Source organism: Rissa tridactyla, chromosome 1 (assembly GCF_028500815.1).
Source record: "Rissa tridactyla isolate bRisTri1 chromosome 1, bRisTri1.patW.cur.20221130, whole genome shotgun sequence".
Taxonomy (NCBI): Eukaryota; Metazoa; Chordata; class Aves; order Charadriiformes; family Laridae; genus Rissa; species Rissa tridactyla.
The window spans coordinates 96581805-96608781 of record NC_071466.1 but is presented as its reverse complement, the minus strand read 5'-3'; the positions used below and the strand labels follow the sequence as shown (position 1 = coordinate 96608781).

The 26977-nt window shown below is 48.0% G+C and overlaps 1 protein-coding gene across 6 annotated transcripts in view; it reads right to left on the bottom strand.

Annotated features, from left to right (window-relative positions):
- Window positions 1-26947, bottom strand: part of NYX (nyctalopin) — a 34387-nt gene extending 7440 nt beyond the window's left edge. For 4 of the 6 annotated variants that reach the window (XM_054212595.1, XM_054221079.1, XM_054190950.1 and 1 more), the window contains exon 1: window positions 6596-26947. The gene's annotated coding sequence lies outside the window, so the exon portion shown is untranslated. Of the gene's footprint in view, window positions 1-20; window positions 86-6595 lie in introns of those variants that run through there. The other 2 variants (XM_054188332.1, XM_054189204.1) reach the window with 2 other exon arrangements.
- Between the last annotated feature and the right edge of the window lie 30 nt (window positions 26948-26977).

The window sequence follows — 26977 nt, the reverse complement described above, 5'->3', positions numbered from 1 at the left end:
TTTTTAAGGAAATGGAATACCTGATGAATTTATGCTTGATACAGCAGGAAAGATTCAGCTGGGAACCAGCCTGCTGCTGCTTGGCTCTTCCTGCAAAAAAAAGCACACAGCTCCATCAGGTTTATTTTGTTTTGGCTTTCCCTCAGTCTTAAGGCAGCTGGCTGGCACCTCAGGAAATTCGTGTCTGTCTAAATTGAGTGTAAGCAGGCTGGTGCTGGGGGGCAGGCTGGAGGGAAGGGGGTGACCCACATAGCACTGATTTTATCTGAAGGATACCTTTCCCTACCACATGTTGTACCAGCTCCCCAGCTTTGCACTTCTGCACTTTGCACCGCTGCTGCTTTGCGCAGAGGAGGAAACAGATTTGCAAAGCCACACACAGGGGTGCTGCAGCCTCCACCACAGAACTGAAGCTGCCGGAGACCTTGTGGGGACAGAAGAGGCACCAGTTGGGCGCTCGCCAGCACTGGGGCAGCTGATGTTTTGTCTGAAGGTCCCGGAATACCAGGAAACCACAACCTGTCTGATAGCAGAAAGCAGATCACTGGCCTTTCGTCCACGAAGAAAACTGGGGGAGGGAGGGGGGAGGAGGGGGAAGTGCTTTTCCCAGATCCTTTTTCCCCAGTATTTCCCCAGCATGGGTACATGCTGTACCCAAGGGGTGGAGGCAGTAGGCAAGGAGGGTACATGGGACTTGGTGACAGTTTGGCATGTGATCAGTCAGCAGCTCCCCAGGGACTAGACCTGCTGCTTGGTTTGCACCGCAGTACTAAATCTGTCGTCAGACACGAGGAGGGGCTGATCTGCACTGAGGCACCACATTTCTGCTGAGGCTCTGGGGCTCTCCCGTGCCTCAGTGCTCTTCTTCCACCTGCAAGTTAGGGACTGGTGGGGAGGGGACATGAAGGACCTCTGAGCTCTGGAAAGTGCTTTAGTGATCTGCGGAGCCACCCACCCCAGAGGGGCAGCTTGTGGGACCTGGCAAAACGCATCCCCTAAGAAGGACCCTGTGAACCTCTGCCATGTACAACGGAGCGGGGGGCTGGTAGGTTGGGGGCTTGAGGGGGCTTGTTAAACTATGCACCTCGGCAGTCACTTTTGGGTAGGGAGGAGGACAATGGCAGTAGGTGCCTATTGTAAAATCAGCAGCAGCAATGTCATTAGCAATGCTGCCGAAGCAGGCTCTAGCAGAAGCTGGAGGAAGGCTGGCAGGGAACACCTCTCAAAGAGCTACTACAGCAGGCAGCCTCGCCGTAGACCAGCGCAGATGCTATTAGCTCCTGCAGGAGCTTCTGACAGCAGCTCTGCCGTCAGCATCCCACATACATAGCTCAGTGGCTGCAGCTGGCCTGGTGATCAAGCCCAGCCCCACTTTGGCCTTTTCTACTGTGGCTGGAGATAGGAACAGATGAAACAGCCCATGTTCTGCCCCAGTATGAGCCCTCCCAGCAACTGCCTCACCTCTCACCCTGTGCTGCCACACCTGGAGCTCCTGCCTGGCCGCCAGCAGCAGCTCCAGGGCTTACAACACTATATTTCTGGGCATCATCTATGGGCAGGAGCCTTGTGTACCTCCAGACCACAGCACCGAGAAGATAAGAACATCTCAGCATATGCGCGGGGGGAGGCAAGAGGAGCTGGAGGTGGGAGTCACACTGAGGTCACGGTTTCTAAGAAAGTCTGCCGCTGCAGGCAGCCAGCCAGTCGGGGACCATCGCCCCCACGAGTGGCTTCAGCAGAGCACCAAGCTTGCCACCCAGCGAGCTCCTGTGAGCCTCTGCCAGCTCTTGCCACTCCTGATTCATTTCCTGATAATTCTTGTTCCCGAAAGGGCATGACAATGTGAGAAAGAGGCCTGGTAAGGAGGAGTTTCTAGTCATCTTAGGTAGAAAAACTTAAATACCAGAGGGTACATAAAGAAGCCTTGCGTTTATTCTTAAAAGAAACAAACTTGGGCTTTAAACGATGCCTCAACATTTTTCAGAGCATGACTCATGGCTGTGTAATGCTGAGGGTTGAGCACGCTGCAAACACTCAGGGCTGGGAAGCTGCTGTGGCTGCCGGGCTGGAAGTAGACTCGGAAGCTACAGACCTTGCTACTGCAACTCTGCAATGTTTTTTTTTTGCCACCAAGGGCTCTTCTTCATGACCTGTCCTGCCCTTTTTAATCTCTGGGAACTCAGAGAAGCCAGAGGTCAATCTAGTAGTGGAGCTGAGCCCAGAAAGCAGCAGAGCTATGATGACACTGGAAAAAAAAATAAATAGATGTTTACATCTGATCTTCCACTGAAAGAATTTGGAGAATTCAGCCTTGACCGGAGGAGCTGGCTCCACTCCGGCAGTGTGTGCTGGGGACATAAGCCTTGGCACAGCTTTGCGAGCTGGCAGTGAGGGCAAGCCTGCACAGACTTGATGCACCATTGCTTCTAACAACACGATTCTTTGTGGCCGGGGACGTTTCATGTGACAGTGGGTTAAGGAGCCAAATGTAGCTCCTATCTTTATCAACAAGCACTCATATGATTTAAAATGATCACTAGCCACCACTTCTGGTTCAGATGCAGGTTGAAATATTCTCTTTATTTTCAAAGGTTGGCTAAAAACAGCTAGTGGGACTCTTCTGACCTAACTGAAGGTGAGAGAGGTCTCGTCTCACCCACTCTAGCCTGTGGGGCCATCATGGCCCTAAGCAGTGCCCATTTTCACCAACAGGATGACAAGGCAGCCAAGGGCATGCAGCTTTTGGGACACCTCCACATCATTAGACACCAGCCCTGGCATAAGCTAGATCCCAAGCATCACCTGTCCGGACACTTCCAGCCAAATGCTGCCCTCCTTTGAGCAGTGAAGAGGCAGAGCTGCTCGCCTGACTCCGCTGGCTACTGAACATCTTCGCTACCCTGTTTTTTATTCTCTAAGAGCTACTTGCATTCATGAGACTGGTGCAGGGGGGGTGGGGCCCCAGCACCGCAGAGGGCCCGAGCCCCTCCGCCTGCCCGGGCCTTTGGTTTCCTGAGCTTCTGTAATAATGACCACAGCAGCCACAGCTCGGTGCATACTTCCCCTCGTCTCACAGCAGCAGCTGTGTTGCACATCGGAGCCTGTCTTGCTCCTCACAGAATCGCTGGGGTGACCTTTGAAGTAGCTGCCTCAGCGTTTCTCAGCCGTGGGACCTGGGCTGCGTGTAGGGTCGTCACCCAGCTCCAGATGGCGTTGGTTTGGGGTAGGGAGGAGGAGTCCTCTACGGAGGGAACTGCTGTGCTGCAAGCGGACGGACGGACCAGCGCAGCCATGCTGGGGTTTGCAACTTCAGCACAGCCTACGCCACCACCAGAAATAGCGCTCGGTGCAGGCACCATGTTGCTGATTACAGGAGATGGAGAAGCAGCTGAGGAGGCAACCGAGACTTCAAGAGCAAGGAGTTAGGAACCTTTCCCTCGCTCAGAAGAGAGGACAGCTTTTCTTCTGCAGGCGGGTCTTCATTTTTGTCTGGACTGAGGCTCAGGCCCCCAGACTTTGCTCAGGCGTTAAGCTCCAGGGCCCTGAGGGCACAACAGCCATCTTAGGGAGGGGTCTCCCCTGGAGCCACCCCCCACCCCTGCCCGAGGGCCCAGGACTCCCATTTCAACCCAGCCCATGGCCGTGGGTCCCTGACAGGCCTGGGTGATGCAGGTTGCACGTTGTCACTGGCCCTCTGCTTGGTGTTGGAGCCCCATCGCAGCCTGCCCACCCTCCTCAAGCTGCTGTGCCGTGCCCTCATCGGGCTGGCTGGTCTCACCCCAGCTGGAGAAGACCCATGCTGCCTCATGAAACCCCTGGGAAGGGAAAGCTGCTGTGGTGCTCCCTGTGATGTCCTCCCTGTGTATCCTCAGCAAGGAGGGCTGCCACCAGCGATGGCATCTCCGGGCTGTCAAAATGGCTCCCTGAGGCAGCTGCTGCGCCTCGTGCCAGAGGCGGCAGCTGGTGCAGCTTGGTCCCAGAAGAGCAAAGAGGGACAAAAAGGGGAGCAAAACTGCTACAGTATGGTCAAATATCTGACTGGGGAAACTGTGTTTATGTGGTGGTGTCCTGGTTTGAGGCAAAACAGAACCAACTTTCTGTTCAGTAATTTTACTTCTTAGCTAGGCCTCTTCTATCTCTCTGAAATTAACAGCATGTTGTGTCTAAAACGGCTCGTTCAGAGTGATAAGGCAGTTTGTGCCAAGGAATGGTATGCAGAGAGGCTCTTGCTTACACTTATTGCTGTAACAACCAAGGTCAGCTAATTTCGTTACTTGTCCCATTAGAGGGTCAGAAGCGGAAAAGCGTAGAGGGGTCCCACCTGCAGGGGGGAGCGGACAGGACAGGTGACCCAAAATGGACCAACAGGGTATTCCATCCCATCTGCCCCATGCTCAGTATAAAAGCTGAGGGATCAAAGGGTCAACTCTCTTCCTTCAATGGACGATATCCGAGGAGGACCCTACCTGTTCATCTGCCTTTGATCCCGATCCGTGTGTTCCTGACTCCAACTCTGGAACCCAGTTCCTACCTGTCGTTGAGTCCAGCCTGGGACTTCCCCAGTGCCTGCCGGTGACATCATCCTGGGAGCTTGGTACGGTTTTGTATATACTGTATCTATTTTCATTATTTTCCTTTTATTTTATTATTAAAATTTCATTAAAGTAGTTTAGTTTCTTCTAAACTCGTAAATCTCTTTATCTCTCCTCCTCCTCTCCGTGTACGAGAGGTTGTGGGGGAGCATCTGTCGCCGGCCATTGGCCAGTTTGGCCAAAACCATGACAGGTGAAAACATTGTACTTCTTCCCTAAAGCCAGATGACAAATATGGAGTTGTTTGTTTGTGTTTCATTGCCTGTTTGTGCTGCCAGAGGTCCTCCGGGGAGCTGCTCGCTCCCCGCCAGTCCCACCACCCCTCCCCACCTCTGCAGGGTCGGAAGGAGGGGATGGACACTAGGCAGCACAGTGTGGAGGACATCCCCCTCTTCCAGGAGACCCTGCCAGTGAGCGCTGCCTTGGCCAGCCATGCTTTCGGAAAGCCTCCATGGGCTTGCACGATGGTGTCTTAGCAGTGAGTTCTCTGGAGAGGAGCTCTTCTGGCTGCTCCCTGCCTCCCCAGCAGCACCATGGGGGCTGAATGGTGTGGTGGCAGCCTGGGACGGAGCTAAAGACCTCCATGTGCAAGGAGAAGGTTAGGTACCTGCATTTTAGCCCTTCGGATATAAACCCATCTCACCCCAAAGACCAACTTTGGCCCCTCATTCCCCGCAGCAGCCTCTGCCGAGTGTCCAGATTTGTTCTGCTGGGTGTACATAAACTGTCCAAGCTTTGACCAACTTCTCTGGCAAGACATGACAGACTGAAGAACAGCCCATCACTTGGTTTTGTGTTCACCGTTCTGGCCTGGGTAGCCCAGGCACACAGTAGCCCCACAGCCGTTTCACCCCAGCAGCAGCCACCACCCTGATCCATGTCCCCACGGCGGTGCAGGCGTGCAGGCATACCACCAGCAGCGGGCTGCCATCGCAGAGCTGATCTAGGTGAAAACTGCATTTTGTTTTTGGCTGCTGAGTTGGTCTGAGTGGGGATGGTTTCCTCAGCCCAACCTGTTGCACAGCCGTGTGCATGCTTAGGAAGAGACCCTGTATCTACAATCCCTCTCCAAGGACCCGTTAACAGCCTACCCCCCCATCCCTTGACTTTACGTGAGCTCTGAGGCACCTCAGCCCATCCTTGTGCCAGCAGCTCCCAGAAAAACCTGGGCACTGCCAGAAAACCAGATTTTCCTGCTGAAGCCTGGGCCCCAGTGCAGACACAGCCCTGGGTGGACATCTACCCACAGACTGAGTGCACAGACAGTGCTGGGCACATCATGATACCCAGTCCAAGGGCAAAGCAGCCCAGCAGCTGCCTTGTCTCAGGGCTCAGCTGACTGTGGAACATCTGCAGGAGTAACTCTGGGGGACTCTTCACCACCTGGTCCATGTCAGGAGGAAGCCGGGATGAGACAGGGAGGCCAGCAGCAGCACTTGGCAAGAAATAGCCACCAAAAAGCCGTTTACCCACAGGGAGCATAAGGAAACAAAGCCAATAAAGCAGCAGAAAGAGGAGACAGCCAAGGTGGGCACCAGATTTGAAACTACAGCCCAGCTGCTGCACGATGGCCAAGCCCTGAAGCAGGAGCGGAGGCCCAGGAGCCCACAGCTGCAGCAGGAACATCTTCTGAAAGGGAACAGCACACTCTAGGGTAGGGAGACTGAAGCAGATGCAGCGCACAGCAAGCTGCAGGCTAATGTATTCGTCTGTCAGCCCAAACCTCTGCCGACAGCCCAGTTAGTTAGACATCACAGAGACCCCATGCAAAGGGGACAAGGAAACAAGGGGAGGGGTTGTAGCTCCATCAGTGTCAAATGCTCCCACTGCCTGGCAGGGGCAGGACAAAGACCGTCTCCAAGACTTTCCAGGCCACTGACTTTTACACCAGCTCATGAGGTCTCTCCTGGCCCATCCTGTGGATGTGGTTTCACATCTCACTTGTGCTAATCAAACAGTAACATTTCCAGTTAAAAAGGACCAGCAAGGGGCCGGGCACTCACCTGAAAAGATCCTGCTTCCCATTGCAATACATGTATATGGATGCAATGCCGAAAAACATCCTTGGGGTTACTGGGTGACTCCCCACAATACCCAAAGTAGCCTTGGGGAAGGAGAAGGAAGCTGGGCTCAGAGCTGTATTAACTAAAGCTAAAGAGGAACTTGAATCTACATCTCCCACATCTGCGCTGTGACTCTTGGCTTCTATTACACTTTTTTTTTTCTTTCTAAAACTGGCTGGCCACGCTCAGATGTCTCATTTCAGGGATGAACAGCAGCTGGTGAGGCCTGAGCAGGGGCTGTGTTGCCCGTCTTTCTCTGTGGGGTGTGGGGGAGCCCTGCTCTCGCTTCTGCCTTCGAGCAGCCCTGGGCTCAGCGTGCTGTGCTGCATCACCACTTTTGCCTGGCGTGCGGCCGAGCGGGCAGCTGCTGCTCGCGTGCCCTGCTAGCGGACAGGGAAAGTCAAGGCTGGCAGCAACCCGTACCAGCCAACCTGCCCTCCCTGCTGAAGCCTGTCCAAGGGTGCCAGTGGTGTGGGCACGCACAGCCGGGGAGGCCCAGGAGGGTACGGGCTCAACGCTACTTTTACGAGCAGCTGGGCAGCTGCTCTGCCCCAGCCCTTTGGCATCTGTGGGGTCATTTCTGTCTTGTGTCATAAACAGAGAGCTGCTCGTGTCCTGCCTAACTCCTCACACCATGCTTTCCACAGGCTGCCGCCCAAGGCAGTGACTGCGTGCAGTTCCTTGTTATCTAATGAGAAGGCTGTGCGGTATGCACACAAAAGCAAAGACACATAGCAGTGAGCTCTGCTTAAGTCCCCCTTAGTGGCTAGTGAGCCCATTAATCCTAATAAAATTGCATCCACAGCGACATACGGGCAGTGCACAATGAACTTAAACACAGCACCGCCGACACCTTTTGAAGCAGCCCTTCTGCACTAAACACACAACAGGCAATATGTTATCCAAGCCAACAGCCCTCCCAGGCCTCGCCAGACAGTTTATCACCTTCTGGTGATTCATCTCTCCCACTTCCATGACAGGATCAGTGCCACCTTCTCCCCACTATATAGCATCAGCATTTGGGGCAGGTTCATCACTTACCTGTCTCTGCTTAACTTAGGCACTTCTGTCAGGACCCTGCTCTGTAGCCAGGTCAGGTACTTGGGGAGAACTAGCCAGAAGCCCTGGGACTCTTGGATCGAGGGATCTGGGAGGCTATAACTGTGCTGGAATGGGATTTTTGCTCTGCCTGTCGTGGTGCTTTCCCCTGCCTGACTAACGCTTCTGAACGCCAAGTAACAAGGAGCACTCCATCATGCAAAGCAGCTGTAATTACCTGGTAATAGATCTAAAAGGATAATTCTGTTGTCTGTCAAAGATGTTGGCAGATAGGAAAGGAACCCATCACCAAATCGGGAATAAACTCCAATAATAACCAGCACACTAAACAGAAGGTTAGAGCAGCGTACACTTAGAGATGATGTGGAAGATTTGTTAAGTGAACTTACCATGCCTTCCTGAGCATGTAATCAAAATGGCAATGCATTCACTGCATAATCAAGCCCAGAGCAGTCAAAGGGCTGGGCTGAAAACACAGCAAGAGAACTCAGGAAAAACTGTTCATTATGGCCAACTCCTCTTTCCAGCTAATGCTACAGTACAAAGAGCCACATATGCATCTTTTACCCGCACCCCCTCCTAGCGAAGGAAAGGGGCATGAGAAAGTCTCCAGTGCTCCTCCCTGCAGCTGCATCAGCAAAGCTTCCTCACACAGTACAGCACACCTGAACAGCATGTGCTGGACCACTAAGAAAGGATGTGTCATGGGTAAAGGACAAAGAAACTCAGGGAGCCCAAACACGTAGTGCGTGAAACTCTGGTGAGAAACCCAGCATCGCTCCAGGGCACACCAGAGGGGAGATGGAGCAGTCGCTGGGGCCGGGAGCTGCTCTGGCAGCTGCCAGCGCAACTGGCAGCAGCTGTCTGCTGTGCTGCTTTCTCCAAGCCTCCAGCAAATTCATCTGCAAGAGGTTTAGATTCTCCAGCTACAGTAATGCAGCTACTCAAACATCCACCACCTGATGTACGCAGAGTTTTTGCACAAGTCTAAGATGACTAAAGCTAACAGAGCTTGGGGGAGGGAGGGGAACAGACACTGTGGTAGATAAGAAGACAGGCTGAAAGAGTTGGGGTTGTTCAGCCTGGAGAAGAGATGGGTCCAGGGAGACCTTACAGTGGCCTTCCAGTACTTAAAAGGTGCCTAAGGGAAGGATGGGGAGGGCCTCTTTATCAGGGACTGTAGCAATAGGATGAGAGGCAACAGTTTTAAACTGCAAGAGGGTAGGTTTAGATTAGATATTAGGAAGAAATTCTTCCCTGTGAGGGTGGTGAGACACTGGAACAGGCTGCCCACAGAAGCTGTGGATGCCCCATCCCTGGAAGTGTTCAAGGCCAGGCTGGATGGGGCTTTGAGCAGCCTGGTCTAGTGGGAGGTGTCCCTGCCCAGGGCACGGGGGGTGAAACTAGATAATCTTTAAGGTCCCTTCCAACCCAAACCATTCTATGATTCTATGATTTACCCCCACGTAATCTGTTTCCCACTGATTCCCTGCCTGTGATTTTATGGGCTGCTGCCAACTTCTCAGTGCCAATCCAAGGCATCACCAAAAAAGCCCCCGTGGCCGTGTTATTGCGCAAACACAGCAAATCCCTCCCACTGGGGTGTATTTATGGATCGCAAAAATACATCACTTCTGCTCATGCAAAAGGCTTTGTTTCCTGCCAGCTGCAGAGAGAAGGGGCGCAACAGCTTTCTCTGTGACATCAAATCGACAGTGATGGAGGAAATAGCTCCTCTGCAGCAGGGCAAATTCTGTGCTCTCAGATAGGATTGGCACTAAGTCCCAAGCCTAGCAACTGGCAACATGAAAAGAAAGCTCTACTCCTGCTGGCTCGATAGCAGCAAAGCTGCAGCCTGCAAATCCCTTAACCACTTCTAGGGTGCATCTAGAGATGCCATCCAGGTTGCATCAGGTTCACAGGAGCCTGCAGAAGCCGGGGGAAACCCTCTTTTGCACTTGTCAGAAAAGCTGCGCTCTAACAGCTGTGCTTTAGCAACAAGTTGTTTGAGCTACCCAGTCCAATTTGAGTTATAACAAGAGAGTTGGGAACATCTGCTCTGCAAGTATGGTGGGAAACAGAAAATAAAGAGGTAAACACCACGCGTATGAGGCAGGGGAGGGAGATGCTGCAGAAGCGCATTGATCAAGCCAAGCTGTGGGAAATGCGAAGGAGGGCTAGACATTCAGCATTAAAAATAAATCACACCAGTGGTCTGCAAGACACCACAGCCCTCAGAAGAACCTGTGTTCTAGCCCGAATTTCTCACTATGGTTATTATTTCCCTTTGATTTAAGCAGAGCTTTCACACTTCTCCTCTGGGACTTACTGTGTTGTGCTGGGGTCGCACATTTGGCACATGAGGTTGTGGGACAGGGAAGGGGTCAGCGTGCCTGGCCATGCAGGGCTGCACGTCCCTTCACCCTGCTGCCCAGCAGCACCTCCAGGGCATCCAAAACACATCCTCTCCCTCCTTGGCACTCGGTGAGTGTTCGCAGCAGCTGCTCAGGCACATTTGGTGACAGCCTGTCCACAACCTATCTCTCCTACCAGGGCAATGGTCTCACTGGTGTAACAGAAGTGCTTGCCTTGCCCTTGAATGTGATAGGGGAACTTCATTGCTTGGGGCTGCTGCTATGATTTTTAGCAGTGCAATTTAAAAATTGAAAAAGAGTGGAAGTGATGAATTAAAGCACTAAGTCGGGACACCCTCAGTCCAATATTTTGGGTAGATGCTCGGTAGGTGCCTTTGACAGAGCATCCCATCAGGTCTGAAGGACCCTACCAGTGCTACAGGTTGGATGCATGTTGCCCAAGGGTCTCCAGCTGAAGGGCTACAGCATCGGGCCTCGCCACAGGGTATGGAAAAGAGCACGCGTAGGTCCTTCCCCACACGAGGGGATGTCAGCAGCACAGAAGCTGAAATACTTTTGAGGCTCCTGGCCTGAATGTTTGATACACCTAGGAACAGAAGTGCTTTGGGAGTCTTGAGGTTTCAGCAGCAGCTAGGGGAGATCTAAACATATTTATTTAAGCATCGAACATGCCTACCTTTTCATAAAAGTCAGATGGGCGTTTGCCTTTCCTCCGTCATGCCTGTGCATGACCAACCAGCCCAGTCCAGATACACTCCGTCAGGTGTCACTGGGACATTGCTCACAGACCGTGCACTCCTCCGCCTTATTTCTCGTCGGGAGCCCAGCCCCGCAGCCGCTTGTGAGGATGGCAAGTCTCCTTGGCAAATGTTCCCACCTCTGGCCCAAGCGAGGCTGAAGAGAGGCTCCCCTGGGAGTGTGCAGGGATAAACTGTGCTCCGCAGCATGCAGCGATAGTTAACATGAGCAACATCACCCAAGGTTTGTACAACCAGGAGGTTTTTTGAGCACTCGCCTGATAAATGGCAGGTCCGAGCTCTCTGCTTTCCACCTTAGGGGGAGAGACAAACCCTCAGCACCCTCTCCCCTAAAGTGCCCTACCAACAGAAGTGACGGACTAGCACGGATCAAAAGGGGACTATCCCCCCCTCCTGTCGAAACCATGACACTGTGCAGCAAAATTAATAAATAATGCCAGCAGGCTTCTGCCTGGCAGAAACATACAGAAAGAGGACACCGAGATTTGCAAACACATGCCGGGGGGCAGCAGGAGGGGGAAGCATTGCCTTCTGTTTCCTGCACAGCTTCTGCATTTCGCATTGAACCAATCTGTAGATGAAATGCAGAAGCAGCCTCAGGAGCAGAGACCAGACCCCAAGAAAATTTCCCCATCCATCGTGAGAGCCCCCACAGCCAGCCCTCGCTGCGGCAACCCTGTTCGAGGACGCTATGCCCCTGGCCCTGTGCCTGACAAACACTCGCGCAGATAAAAAAATCAAGGCTCAGAGACTTTGGGCACCAGCGGAGCAGAAGCTGCAAAGGTCGAAGTTTTGCACTGTAGTTAATTTGGGTTGGTTTTTTTTTTTTTGGTCTTTCATCTTTCCTAGACACATGTGAAGTCCACAGCAGAGATGGGGAAGGAACCACCTCTCCAGGAGGCCCCTTTGGCATTATCAGACCCCTGCCTTGACTACGAGGCAGCCTGTCTTCCCACACATGAAATGGGAAACAAGAAGATTAACAGAAACCCAAATCGAAAGACTTAAGTGTCTGCTTTTGAACAAATCTGACGTAAGGCAAGAAAGCTTAACCAGGGCCTAGAAGAGCACTAATTATCAAATGGAAAATTAACAGGTAATTTCATCTCTAATGTGAGCTAATCGTTTCTAGAGGAGGAACTAATTAAGTGGGGGAATTAAATCGCCAAGAATTTGCAGAGTGACCAGTTCTGATGGGGTGATATGGGATCTGATAATCTTGTCAGCTTCATTTTCTTCTCCTCTGGACACAAGAGGCGAGACAGAGAGCAGGAGATTAGCGTGGTGCCTCCCCCTCCCAGGCTGCAGCCTGAGATGACAGCCTTACTCAGCCTCAGCCTGTTATCTTGGCAAAACCTGAGCAAATGAAAAGCAAAAGCCAAAAGCAGACCACAGGCAAAACGCAACTGCTAAAAGAAAAAAAAAGAAATTAGTAGGTGAAAGAGAAGGAAGTTTTCTTTACATAAATGTCTCGCAGGGTCATGACGCAGCCTCCTGCCCGAGCTCAGTGCCAAACAAACAACAGAGTGAACTAGAGGCAAAGTCTGCTGCCAGCACCCCCCAGCAAAGAGCAGGGGTAAAAAGGTGAGCGGCCCTCCCTCAGACACGTGCGAGGCACTTGCAGCAAGAAAAAATTCATTTTGCTTGGGATTTTGGTTGCGTCCAAGCTGTTACTCCGTGCTGAGCAATGGATGGGAGGTTGAGGCTCTTCCACGGCTGTTAAGAAAAGCCAATCCGTATGGTGCCACCAACACGCTCCAGGCTGGGTGAGGGCACACAACCTCATTTCTGTCTAATTAGCCAGAGCGGTGTTTCTGTCAGCATCGTGCTTTTACGACAGCTCCATGCCAGCTGCAGGAAGAGAAACGATACCCAGCCTTGTAGAAACGCAGAGCCACATGGGCAGACACCACCTGATCACTCATAAAGCCTGCCAGCACAAAAATAACTTCTCAGAAACACTTGAACACGTCTGAACAAGCAGAGTGAGCCAATATTGGATCAGCACTTTGCATCACAGGGCCGCAGCATTTGCGATCCAGCCTTCAAAGCCCTAAATTTGGATTTGCTTGGATTTACTGCACCTTCAAACCAATGCCCAAGCTCACCTACTTACAGTTCTGCTATCTTCTTACAGCATTATGTGCCAAATCCTCTATCAGCCCTCCTGGACGGAAAAACACAACCATTTACACTTCAGAGCAGTGAATAATTTGTGGCACCTATAATGGGTGAGGCTTTGCAAGTGAAATAACATGGTCAGATCTGGGGAAGATTAAATTACCTAGTTCATGCACAGGCTGTTTTTTCCACTTGTGAACAGAGGCTGAAGGAGGCAAATTAAAAGCTTATGTCTCTCTCAAAAAATTAAATTCACTGTTGCTGATTTGTAAAACGATTCTCCAAGTGTTAGGATCTTCTCTGATACTGCACGTACTTGCTGTGGTAACACAACCTGATAGCTCTGAAACATTTTGCAGGTTATGCCTGAATGACAATAACAATAGAAAAAAGCAAAACATGAAAGCTGTCAGTGTCTTTTAGTGAGTTCACATTACAGAACAAAATATTCTCTCCTGGAACATGCTGGGTCTTTATGCAGATTCAACTTTTCTGGGTGACGCAAATGCTGTAAAAACAACTCTGAGTCATAGAATAAAATCACATAATTCCCTGAAGCCAAGTAAGGACAGAACTCAGCCCACGCAGCTCTGACTTCCCGTTTTCTTGGTAGTAACAATTTTGTTTATCTTCCCTTCTAAATGATACCATTTGCCCTGCTCTCACTGCAAATCTTGCGTTTCCCATCACTCAAGCCCATCATCGGTGTAAATACTGGTATTGTAAAAAACAAAGTCCTGTCCCAGCATCCGCAAGGTCTAGCGTAAAGCCTGTTATGTGCTCTCTGGGACTAGCTTTGCTAATTGGCATGAAGTCTTTATGAGGAACCTGGAAGGTGTTCTCCCAGGCTGTCTGTAGTTTTATTTTGATATATTTTTCACCAAGAGTTCGTTTACAGCCCATTAGAGCCAGGCTTGGGTGCTTTATGAATGTAATACAGCAGCACGCAGAGAGCACTTAATGCTTTAAGCCTTTAGAACGCTTTTTAATTTCACAATGCAAGTAAATTGTTTCACCACCAGATTTCCCATGCACCAGATTGGGCAAAGCCTTGTGCAAACAGTCTTGCAGCATGTAAATAAAGCCTTCAGACTTCATCTGTGGGTGGTATAAATCATCATCACTCTGCTGCTGTCCTTTTGCATCATTAACTGCTGAGCTTTTCACTTTGAAACCTTAAGGACGTTTTATTAATAAGATGGGAGGAGTTGCAGAAGAAGAGTTGTAGGTAATAAACCAGATGCGATGTATTTGCAGTGCATGTAATTGTATTGTTTTATTCGTTTTCAGCATCGTTGATTTTCCTTCTCCCTGGCTTGACAGCATCTACGCATGAGAGCTGAGTGTCCATGCTGGAAATACAGGTTGTAATGTTTGCATGGTAACGTACCATAAGCTTCATCTAACTGTAAAGCAAACAAAAGCTATTTGTGCCCTTACTAGTTACTAACAACTCTCTTCAGAGTCCGGGTTGGAAGACGCAGTGACATACCCCTGGCTTTACGTTTTGCAAAGCAAAATCCTCTTCGAGCGGGTGAGAATGTAGCAGCATGTTTGTATATTGTTGCTGCCCAATGATTGACATATAAAATATACCGGTGCCTGATTAAGATATGCACACACTGCTGGGTAGGGAAGCCATTAACATAGCACAGACACACTCAAAGTGTGGGATTCGTAAATCAGAAAGAACAAACTGTGCTGTGACCTACCAGAGCCTGAACTCATCCCTCGGCTGCTGCGCCGCAGCTTCAGCCAGCCAACCCGTGCTTGCACAGCTGCACCCCCTTGTCAGCCTTCTGCTTAGCCATCCCTCCTTCTCCCCCCCACGCTTAAGTGCCTTCCAAGTTACCACTAGTAACTGAATATATTTACCGAATATAACCGAGGTCTCCAAGAATAGATCTCATGCACATTTGACATTTTTGTGTTTAACAGTAACATTTATGAATTTGAGGCCTGTTTTTCCACTGCTGTTTTTTAAACACGGTAAACTCAGTCTGGTTTTAACGCTGTTTTTTCCTGAAAGGTCTCCCAGATCCCGAAGGGAGGCTGTATCACCAACGTCTCACTCGATGAACAGCAAAAGAAGTGATTTATTCAGCCCCTTTAAAACTCCTGTATCATTAAATCCAATGTAGCGCAAATGTTTGAGAACTCTTGAGGAGAAAATACGTCTCTATTAAAGCTCCAAGACTCTTGTCTTTTTGGTTAAGGAAAAGCAATTTTATACTTCTGAGACCTCCCAAGCCATACTCTTCAGAGAGGAAAGGCGGGAAATAGTCTATCTGACATTCCTCATTTGGGCAGAAAAAGAAACGCTTCAGAGTTCCTTTATATATCATAAGCTAGCTAAAAAAGAAATGACTGGGTTTTCGACTGTCTTGCCAACTTTAATCCACTGATAAGCCTGGCAAATGCAATGCTTTCTCCTGGGATTTATAGGTCCACATGAAAGGATAAGTGAAAATTGCAGATAAGCATCTCTAAAGAAGAGGCATCGTTATAGTACCCAACCATCCTGGCACAATATCTGTAGTGCTATATATGAGTTTAAACTGGGGGCACAGCAGTGACTTCCACTTGGACTAACAATACATGTAATTCTACAGTGCAGTACTGTCTACAGTAGCCACCAAGAAGCTTACAGAAATTTCGTCCAAATACTGTTGCTCATCTGTCCGACTTGTACTGGCATAAATGCACTATCATGGGGTTTGTTGTAAGTGCTGGCCTTTCTTCTCCATCAAAAGGAATATCTTATATTAAGATTTATACAAATGGTCTGCACGGCAAATTGGTAACAAGCCTTTGCAGCCCAAATATTGGGTTCTTTACCCAATAGACACCACGATCAAATGTGAAGTTTACGGCCTAGGAAAATCACTGGAGCACTCTGTCCCTATAAAGCTACACACAGACGTATCCTATTTTAGCCTTGCACACACAAGACTGCAATGCAAACACCAACACATTCCCAGGCTGTCCAATGGATTCTATGACCTTTGCTTTTTGTCTTGCATCTCCTGCTTCTCTAACTCATGGAAAAAACTGTACCTCCATCTCTCGGCTCCAAAAGACAAGGGGTGATGTGTTCACAAACCAGCAAGGCTGGAGCTGTCAGAACTGACGCCAGCGTTGACTGTGTCATTCTGCAGAGGGTACTTGTTACTCCTCCGGTCAGTCACCAGACCATGGTGTGTACAGTTTCACAGCTGTCATGCTGAATATTTTAAACAACTGTTTTTTTGCCAAGTCAGAACACATTCACAAACCAAGAGATCATCTCAGGACAAAGCCTGTCCAGGAAAAAGCCTGTTTCTATTTTGGCACTGCAGCTTGGAGAAAAGAGGGTACAGAGCCCAGGACTGTCACAGCTGGTGTCTGTTTATGGAGGAGGTTTAAAACACAGACTTAGCTAATCTCTGAATTTCCTAAAGCAAAACATACAACACTGCTTGTTTATTCCCCCCAGACAGGAATTTCATCAGATGAGGTCTGTAACATCTGACTACAGTTTGCCAACCACGCTCTCAAAGCCCACAGGTGATACTTTGGGGCGATCAGAAGAAAAGCAGACCTAAGAGACTGCTATGAAGCGTCCTCCCTAAGAAGCTCTCGTTAGCATCAATCTGTATGAATTATGGAGTTAATCCTCCCTACTCTCATAAGTAATCCTGTGTATTTGCACAGCAATTGAGATAAGACGCTACTCTGACAGACGCTGCACAAACATGGAACAAAAGGCTACAGGACATCACAGATGGGATCTGTGTTACCGCACGGGTTTCCTGTTACCCCACGAGCCCTAGAAGTGGCTGGCATGTGCACTGCCACACCATGACACCCTCCGGAGGGACGATCCCATTTGGGTAAAGGAATTAAGTAACGGAAAGGAGACATAGCCCACAACTGAAAAGGTGGGACGAGGTAAAAAAAGATGGTCCAGAAAGAGTTGAGGCAGGAGTCCTGTGGTGTTAAAATCAAAGTACCTGGGAACCAGGTAATGAGAGAGATGAAAAAGTTTGGAGTCTGGGACCTGTGCAGTCCTCTGCCTTACACCCTTGTGTGCTCAGGGGCCTCAGATTTCCTCTGAACTTGCTTCAGTCCATCAAAATACACAGGAACACATGAGCAGCCATTATACACGTGAGATACGACTATACAACAAAACATGAAAGCTGGAACAGAAGAGTGACAGGTTGTATTTGAACATTCAAAACCCTTGTCCGAACTGTCACCAGTTAAAAAGGAAAGACTCCTACACCGTTTAAGTGCCCTGTTCCAAAACCAATAGCACATGGACTCTCCCATCTGCAAGTCGTCAAAATTGAACAGGCTGAGTTCCAAGCAGTGGGCTGAACTGAAAGACTGCTGGGGGTTGTCTGCAGCCCCGGCAGTGGGCTCTGCAGAGGAGCTTTCATGTGACCGGCAGTGGGTGCTACCCACAGGACACGACTGCACGCGGGAGACAGGTGCCTGAAGGGGAGGGTAGGTAAATGCTTCCCAACCCTCCCGCACACATGCCCTGCCTCTAAAAGGAAGAAGGGCTGCTTACAGAAAATACTAGCAGGCCTGTTCATGCAAATAAGTAGGGCTGTAATCTAGGACTGCTATGTTGGATTGCAGGGCAGGGGGGTTACAGCTCTTGAAGAACAGCATCTTTGATCAAAAGAGCAGAGTCAGGAGATACTGAGCTCTCTCAGCTAGATGAAGAGGCATTGAGCTAAATTAAAGATTAGCGTTAGAACTTGAAGCATAAATTAATCTCACTATTGGCTATACTGGGTTAGAAATTGAATTAATTTCTCATCACATGAAAGGGGCTTGAACACTATCTCTGGGATTTTTAGTGTTTCCCACTAAAGGACAGTAGTTTTACATTATTTAAGTCAGCTAGGTTAAGACTGTCTCCTCTCTAGCCTGGCTTACTGGCACTTCACAATGCAAACGTGCATCCTGTACCAGTTGGGCTGCGGAGGCTTGAAGCAACGTAGGATGGAAATGTTGTGACACTCTTAATGGCTCTTGCCAATCAGCAATCACCTGCTAGGCCCGGCAGCCTTCTCTACTGCACTGACATCACTATTTCCTTATTCCCTATCTGCTTCTTTTCTAGTTTGATCTGGAAAAACCTGGACATTTTTCCTTCCTGCTTGCTCCTTTATTAATACTGTAATATTATCCTACAGGCAAGCATACTTGAAAATGTGCTCTGAAAGTCACTGCTGACACAACGTACAAGAAAAAGAGAAATCAAACCCATCAACACCTTTGTTTTAGCTGCTGCTTTTCTTGCTCTCCCGTGCCCAGTGCTATTCCAGGCCAGCACCCCAAGGACCTCTCAGTGATCCCTGCGGAACAGTGGCACGATGGGAACTTTCCTCTGGGAGAAAGGGAAAAGCACAACCTGCTCCAGACCTATTTCTGAGAGCAGTACCACAGGTTAAATCAAGCTGGGTGGGAGGTGTCATCCCACAGCCACAAGCTCTCTCTCGCCTCCCAATGCGAGGGAACACAAATCTGATGTTCAGGATGGACAAGAGGAATGAAGGCTAACACCAGCCACCCACAAGTTAAACAGCTAAACAACCCCTGTATTGGGAAGGAAACCAAGACATTTCTGTAGTGAGAGATGATCAATTCAGTGACATATAAAGTTGTCCAAAGGAAAAATGTGCTGTGTAGCTTGTGAGGAGGGGGACTCTGGGAAACTCTGCATGAAAAGCCCGGGAAAGACTCACATCGACTGCTTCAGTCTCACAGTATTTTTCTCACTTTGGCTCTTGCCAGCACTAACTAATCCAGGACATTTTCTCTACCCACAAAGCTGATCAAGCATATCCTCCTGCCAGCCCGCGAGCGTCAGCAGCCAGCTTGCACCAGCGCCAACATACACAGCTGCCATCTCTCCTGCCTCCCCCACAAGCCAGTGTCTCCACCATTCCCAGCTTAGCCCCCCACAGCCTCGCAGATCGGGACGCAGACTGTGATCTGTTATGCTCTTCCCACGCTTTTCAAGCAGGAAGATACAAAGCTTTGATCCCATTCCCACTTCACTGTTGACGTCGGAGGACAAAGCCTACACCACAGCTTGCTGCAGCAAGGCTGAGTTGCCCCGGTTTTCAGTCAGTAAAACATAGTTCCCCCTGAATGGTGGTAGAACCACTAAAAGCCTCATTTACAGTAGCAAGTAGCAATCCTACTACTAACCACCCACTGCCTTCAAGGCTTAAAAAGGCCCTGTCCTTCAACTAAGCCCCATGAAGCAGCAGAGGACTTCTGAGGACTGCCCTCAGCTGCCCAACAGGAACCGGATCAGGAGAGGTGAGAGCTGCTGAACTAACTAACTTTCTTCCCACTTAGCGTCAGCAGGAAACTTTCCTTTCAAGAAAACAGCAGCGCAGGTACGCCACGAGCCAGGATGCTTTGGAAATAACTGCCTCAACTGTCCCTCCAAGCTTGGAAAAGTGCTTTGCAAGAGCATTAATCGAGGTGATGTAACTCTAGTGTAGGCCACAGCAGAATCAGCCCTGTAGAGTACACAAAAGGAGACAAATGAACCTGGAGTTTAAAGGTCCGCTTTTGTTCTCAAAATCCAATAGACTTTTTCTCTACAACATTTCTGAGAGCAGGATGGGGCTGTACATCAGGTCTGCTCTACAATCCATATACTGACCACGTAGGCCGCTGAGGCTGTACTTTCATAAATTGGTGCCAACTTTGTAAAATGAACACGCGAAATGATACAGTGAATAACAAGGCAAAACCTCTGGCAGCCCAGGCACCCCTGCTGCTCACTGGAGTGAAGGCGCTCATCCCCACTTTTTTTATTGTCAGATGGCACCGGTCCCCGAGCCCTGAGCCTGGAGCACCGAAGGCGGAATTGGTGACACGCGGTAAAATTTTGAGTCACACTGTGACCAAGAAAATGGCATCACATGCTGATACAAAACTCTTCAGCAAAACTGGTTTGTGGCTGTTAGAAAATGCTGACACTCCAAAAAACATTTGTAACATGGGGTCATTGTGAAAAGTGATTCAGAACTGTCATAATGTCAATCTTGGGCAATTCTTTAAAAAAAAGTATATTTTGAGCATAGGATTTAGAAACTAAAGCCATTTTAATGTAATTTGTAATACAGGGAGCAGTACAACAAATAGCCTGAAGTTATCAAACAACCCAGAGTTAATGTTACATCAAAGACGCTGCTATTTTGATCCTATGCTCTGTATTGGTAGGAAGGAAGAAAATTTAATTTTTAAGTTGAAAGATTCCACAGAAAAGGAAAAATCATCCTACCTGGGTCTAATTTTAATAATACAGCATGCTCCAGTAAACAAAATTAAACATAGCATGCAAATATAAAATAGCTTCTTCCTCATTTTGGAGGTTATTCAGTCACTGCATTCCGGTATTTTTATACTACTGAAAAAATAGTAATTTAAAAAAACCCTTCTCAACATACAGCTGTATCCTCTGACCTGATGAGAATTCAGATACCGAGTAGTTCATAAAGCAATTTTTGAGGACTGCATACAAATTTGTCAGCCATACCAATTTACAGTTCTGCCAACTACTGCTCTGGGTTAAAAGAATTCAATGACCTGGAGGAGCTATGTTTAAGTAACCTACAGTAATAATTCTGCTGAGAAAAACCTTGAAGAGCCATCTTCCTGCGGCTCAGAAAGGACCTATTACTTATGAGGTCCTGCCTGAGCAGCCCTGCAAACTCTTCATCTGGAGGCCTGGATCTGCCACCCTGAATGGCACCCTGAATTAGTCGCACCTGCCCCTAAAGGGAGACCTTCACACTATGAAGAGTCTACTCAAGGCAAAATGTTGTACAGTAGATATAGGCCTCTGGGAGCAGGAACATCGAGGGAAACAAGAGTAGGAAGGTTCTGCATTTTGAGAAAGAAGGTGGATCTCTGAAAGTACCCAAACCAAGTAGAAGTTGCAGATGGTGGCTGAAGAGCTTAGGGAAAAAAAGGGTTACCTGGTTCAGAAGGATGAGGGCAGATCTTTGTGACTCAGAGAAGGTATACGTTTCTGGGCTTAGTACAAAGACTAAGGGAAGATGGAAGGAAAACAGAACAGTCTTAAGCCAGTGGGACAAACGGCACAAACACGTGGCAATAAATGGCTGCTGGTCCCTGACTTCATGGCTGGCAATTTAACACCGCACCTAAACACTGATGGAGGCAAAACCTAGCACAGAAGTAATCCCTCATCACAGAACATCTGGTGATTGCAGAAGGAAAACCACTCAACAGCCAGCGTAACTAGGAAACTATGCGCCACAAAAAAAAAAATAATTATTTCCAATTGAACCATCCATGTGGAAACTCATTCCTTATCCCTAAGCATGATCAATGATATTCATGCAATTCTTGACAAGTCTTCATCTAACCTGCTCTTAAAAGGTTCCCATGGCTGCAAGTTCCACTTCTGATCCAACTCCTTCAGCTGAAGAACTGAACCTGAGGTAGGGGTGAACCTGTATGGGGTGTCTACAGCCTGTCCATGCGAGTTTGAATCGCAAAAGATGATCATATTTCTAATCCAAAGTCATACCGTTAATATTAGAATTGGTCAAAGCAGTATGATCCTTTCCTTATATGGGAGTGAGATTCTGGTATCGGAACTAAAAAGTGTGAAGTAATTTGACCTCCAGTGCATCCTAGGGAGATTTTCCACCGAGTTAGCAAAAGCCCCAGAAAAGTGACTAGTGGTGTGGTTATCAGGTAGACATTGTTTAAGCACACTCACTCAAGCAGACATCAACAAGGAGCCAGAGGTGTCCTGATGCTTCCGTCTTGTTAAGACATTCATAATCCTGTGGCATAGCCCATGCTGGAAAGTTCAGCAGTGCACTACAGGGTTCAACTCTTATTTGCTACCAGTTGTGGGAATGCTGTCTTGTACTGCAGTACGCGCTGAAACCTGCCTCCATTTCATGAGTGGTTCCTGGCAAGTGCATTTCAAAGTCGTCATTAACTCCTTTAAGAATACCTCAGAGTTTTACAGCAACGGAAGCAAGGGTGCATCACCTCTGGTGCTGAACTGCAGACCAGACCAGGAGTAACAGAAAACACCTCTTAAAACCCTGATGACCACCCTAAGACTTGGTGCATGGGGAACTTTGATTACCAGAGAGCTACTGCTAAAAGAGTAATGACTTCCAAGGGGAGGGCAATGGCTGCAGTCGGAGTGTTAGTTCCCATGCTAAGAGTGCGCCTCACACTGCTCCCAGCTCCCCGGGTCATCATGAAAGGAAGTTGATGTTTTCATGAAAAGAGCAACACGGGGTCAGCTCTCTTAAGGGAGAGCTGGGCTTCTGGATTCTAACTTGGCCACCGGCTTCTTGCTTAACTGCTTTGTGTCTGTTTCCTGGCAAGGCTGACCACCTTCTCAAAGCATGCTGAGACTTACTCGTGAGAAGTACCACGGAAGCACTAGTGGTTGCGGCGGGCCTATCACTTTAATTTATCCACATAAAATAGGCAAGTACTCGAGTGCCTGGGTGAATTAATCCATTGTGTCCATAAAGTACATTGTGATTCAACAGTGGTCTAATTACCAGATTCCTCGCTGTTTAAGGAGTGAAGAGGGGATATATCCTTCTTTGCACCAGCTGATACAGTTAGAAAACTCAGGAAAGCTTTCAAGTACACGATCCCATTATATTCTTAGACGCACACAACTTAAATAACATAATTAAGTACATATAGTACTTTTCACCCAGAGTCCCTAGCATATCTTCTCCATACACAGATGAAGAGGGGAGAGCTGGAAGAGATCAACAATGAGGTCCTCTGTTTCCATAAGCCACTCCTCAGCTTTCAAGTGTTTTTACTTTTCTTCAGAGAACACTTCCCATAACCTGAATCTAATCTCTGACGAAGTTCAGCACACAAGTGGTATTTAACAAGCTTTAATTATGACTCCTGGTCCACTTAATTTCTGGCCGTTCCTTCTTTGTAAATAGCGTTAAGTGCCTGTTTCCCTTGCTTCACAAGAAACGCTTTCAATCACATGAGCCTCTGAGATCTCAAGCACCATGAGAACCAGTGTTTGTTTTGACTGCAAGAAGAAAGAAGTGTTTACCAGAAAAGATAGAAAACAAAGGAAGCAATGCAAGTTGGATTAGAAAGACCCACAAAAGTAATTATTTGAGAAACACTATCAGAAATCTCATTTACCTGTCTTGTTATAGTAGAATAATCAAGGAACATGCTAAGGCATCCCATGCTTTTATTGGGCAGTGATTTTTTTTGCCAGCTGAATCTACCTGCAAATTATTAAATAGAAACTAGAAGATACAGGTGAGATGACAGATAGGATCGTGCATTGCAGTCCTTGCTTGAAAAAGTTTACGCCTTAACACTGACAGGATGAACAAGAGAAAAGGAGAACAGTTGCAGCAAGATGATGTGACTGGCCCCAGCTCACCCAGAGCAGCAGCACAGCTGGGAACAGATGCCTTCTGTCTTTGCCTAACCCTTTATTCCGTTTCCTCTTCAAATTTATCAAAACTACTTCTTTCCCACTGAGTCATCAACTGAAGGAGATTAGATAAACTCCTTAGCCACTAGAAAAAACCGTCTGGTACTCAAGTCCCTCCTTGAAGCAACGCTGTTGTGTTTCCTGCACTGAGTATCTAAGTACGTAATACCAACAGAGATCTATCGATTTATTTCATATTGTACTTCAGCCTTCCCTGCAAAGCCTATAGCCTATCAGAGTATGCCCCTTCATGACAAACACTTCACCTGAAAAATCTAATTTGTATAAAACATCAGTGGGAACAAAGTTTTCATCACACCAAATACATAATTTGACATTGTCGCTGTACTGAAACCTGTACAGATCATCAATCAGATTCAGCACTGTGTAATCTGTGCTCTGAACATCTGTTTGAGCAACGTAATTCCTTTAGCAGCAGTATTTTTTGCTAACAAATCAGAAAATATGCATGGTAAATTTCCCCCGAAGTGGCAGGACTAAGAGTGAACCTATTCTTGGTAAAATGCAGTTTCAAGCAGGATTTCAATTGCTTCCAAAAACTCTCTGCAGAGAAGCAGTGCCCCAAATGACTAAATACACAACAGCATTTCCTTCCACCCTCACCCGAAACGGTCAACCAAGACTTAAGAGATCTGTAGCACTGACACCCTTTCCAGACGTTCCCTAGATAATGCCAAGAAAGAACTAAGGGCGGCAGTAGAGGACCCCACTTTGGACACAGGCCCTACCACCACTGACGCTTTTCCTCGTTTTGTCTCTGGTCCAGGCTTGCTTTTTTAACCACCAGCGAGTTGCTTCAGCTTGGCAAGTAATATTTTTGTGAATGGGGGCTAATTATATAGATCATTTTCTGGGGGCTTACTACCGTGAGTGCTACACAGGAGCAATGCAGTGTACAAGGCAAATGATTGGATGAAGCAACCAACCAGCAGAACCACAGATAGAATCTGTACGGGTATGTTTTCTGACACCAAGTGGTAACCAAGACAGTTTCATGGAATAGTTTATGTCATCTCTGGAGCCTTGGCAATCTTCTTCCCCTCAAAAGTAATCCAGTTGTGGCTGTCCTGTGAGGTTGGATTGTGTGCTAGCACAACAGATCTAGCCATATTCACTAAAGGGGAAGAGCTCACACAAAGTAAGAGTGAAACTTCTCCTTTACTCCCCTCCTCCAAAGCGTGACAGCAAACACTTAAGATCTGTGATTCAATGTAGACTGTAATAACTAACTGCAGGTTATTTTCAGGAACACATTGATCAGTATGAGCAACAGTGAACACTGCACTTGATGAGGATTCACAAACTCAGAAGGGCTACAGACACACAGTTTTAATGAGGTATACAGTGCAACTTTTGTTTGATTGCCACAGTGAAAGCCTCAGCGGCATCCTGCTTGCACAAGTCGTCTTTCCTGTACTCAATCATTGCCTACATTTCATGCCTGCACCTAACAAAACAGTAACCAAATCCCTCTAGTAACCCCACTGCTCTCAACCTTTTTGAGAACCCACAATAGGACATTAATTAAATCCCTCCCACCCCATGTCACCAAAGTCAAATGGATGTTGATTCAAGACCACTGCTTATCTGCACAGGTCACAGTAACCTCACTGGCAGAAACAAGAATAGGTTTTCCTACAGCCTTATTACTACAACCTCTGCCACTGCTGGCATATGCAGCCATTTACTGCGTAAGGACTGGACTGGCTTCACTGCACATTTTGGAAGGCCTGATAGAATGCAGATTCACAGTCAAAGTCAAGTCACTAATCATTTTCACCATTTAACTTCACAACCCCTTTTCTTTACCTTACACTTTAGGATTAGTTTTCTCCACCCCAAGTCTTTCCCCATTTAGCATGAGAAAAGTTATGCTGCCCAGAACAAACTCCCGCCTCTGTGGGAACATGCTCTGCACTTCTCTTACCACAGTACCTTAAGTGTCCTAACGCTCCTCATACCTGCAGTTTCCCCAGTAGCCAGTTCAACCTCATACCACCAGAGGTAAATTGCTTCCTCCAACCTCAGTGGAACAGAATCTTCCCAAGCATTTCTGCCGCGTACGAGCGCCAGACTTCCTCTGACAGTTTTCACTTGCTTTGCACTCGGAGCTCCCCTTGCTTTACACTAACCACTCCGCTACCTTTAGGATCTCTGCTCCAGAGAGTACTGCTCACAGGCCTGGCCTAGAGCCACTTGTGTTCCTCTGCCCAGTGACTTCTGCCACACCTGCACTTTCTGCAACAGGCTTCACCAGGAACAAGCCTCACACTCAAGCATCAAGTGCAAGCCTTTATACTCAAGGCTTGACTTCCAGATCCCACGGGCCACCTCCACAATGCACAGCACTTCACTCTCCTCTCCCTTAACTGGGTTTCTGTATTTCTACGACTTTAGCTACATGATATGCAGGGGGGAAAAACTGCCAGGTTAGAGCTTTTGGAAGATACTCAAGTGCATGTTGCACATCCAGGGACATAGCATGACAACACAAAGCCCTGCATGATGAGGTTGATAATTGGCACAAGTCTAAAGCAGGTAAATTTAGTGTGGTCCACACTCAGTGTGCTCAAAGCAGCTCCTCCAGCAAGCTATCCTGGTGAGCATGCTGATCTCCTTCTCACTGTGGTTCTTCAAAACTCACACACATCAGTGACTGGCAGTGCACCAAGGAGGGAAGATTACCTTTACAGATGGGCAGTGTCAGGATCCAGGACTGCAAGGCCACTGACACCTTTACTGGTCCTCAACCCCTACCCTGTGTCTGCAGCCACACCATTATGGACCTGAGTTCTCAGCCTTACTTTCTCCCAGTGAATTCATCGGTTCCTAATGTCATTAAATATCAGTTCTTTCTAAATCACATTCTTCTTAATGAAGACTTTTGTCTACCTTTTAAGATAGGTTCAGATGCTTCCAGTCTATTTCTTTCACTGTATCCCCTTGGATATTCCAGTACTTAACCTCATTTAGCCTAATTACAGCTCAGTCCCATAGCTTTTAGAAGATATTCAAAACTGCAGTGTGGGTATACCTTTGCTAACTGGGGGGAAGAGGGGACACAGTTTTTTGGAGGAAGAGAGGGAAGAGGGTACATACTGCACTTTTCACCACAGAATTGCACATGCTTTTTTTCGTTGAGGCTGCCTAGCAACGATCAACAGGCAAGATGTCAAAGTTAAACCTGTCTACTACAATGCACCTTCGCTAAGTTCAGAGACACAACGGTGAGATCAAGTCCTTAATATTAAATGGCTGAGAAGTCAAGTCTAAGTGAAAGTTCAGTAAGTTTTAATGATGATGTTACAGACAAAATTGGTACCCCTAAGGAAAAAAAAAAAAGGTGGTCTCCTCATCTGTCCACACCTGCTTTATTAGCTTCTCTAGAAAACCTGTACAAGTATCCAACATGGTGAGGCACAGATCATTTTAAGGTTGCTACAGCTATAGCCCTAAACCTAGCCACCATTTATAAGCA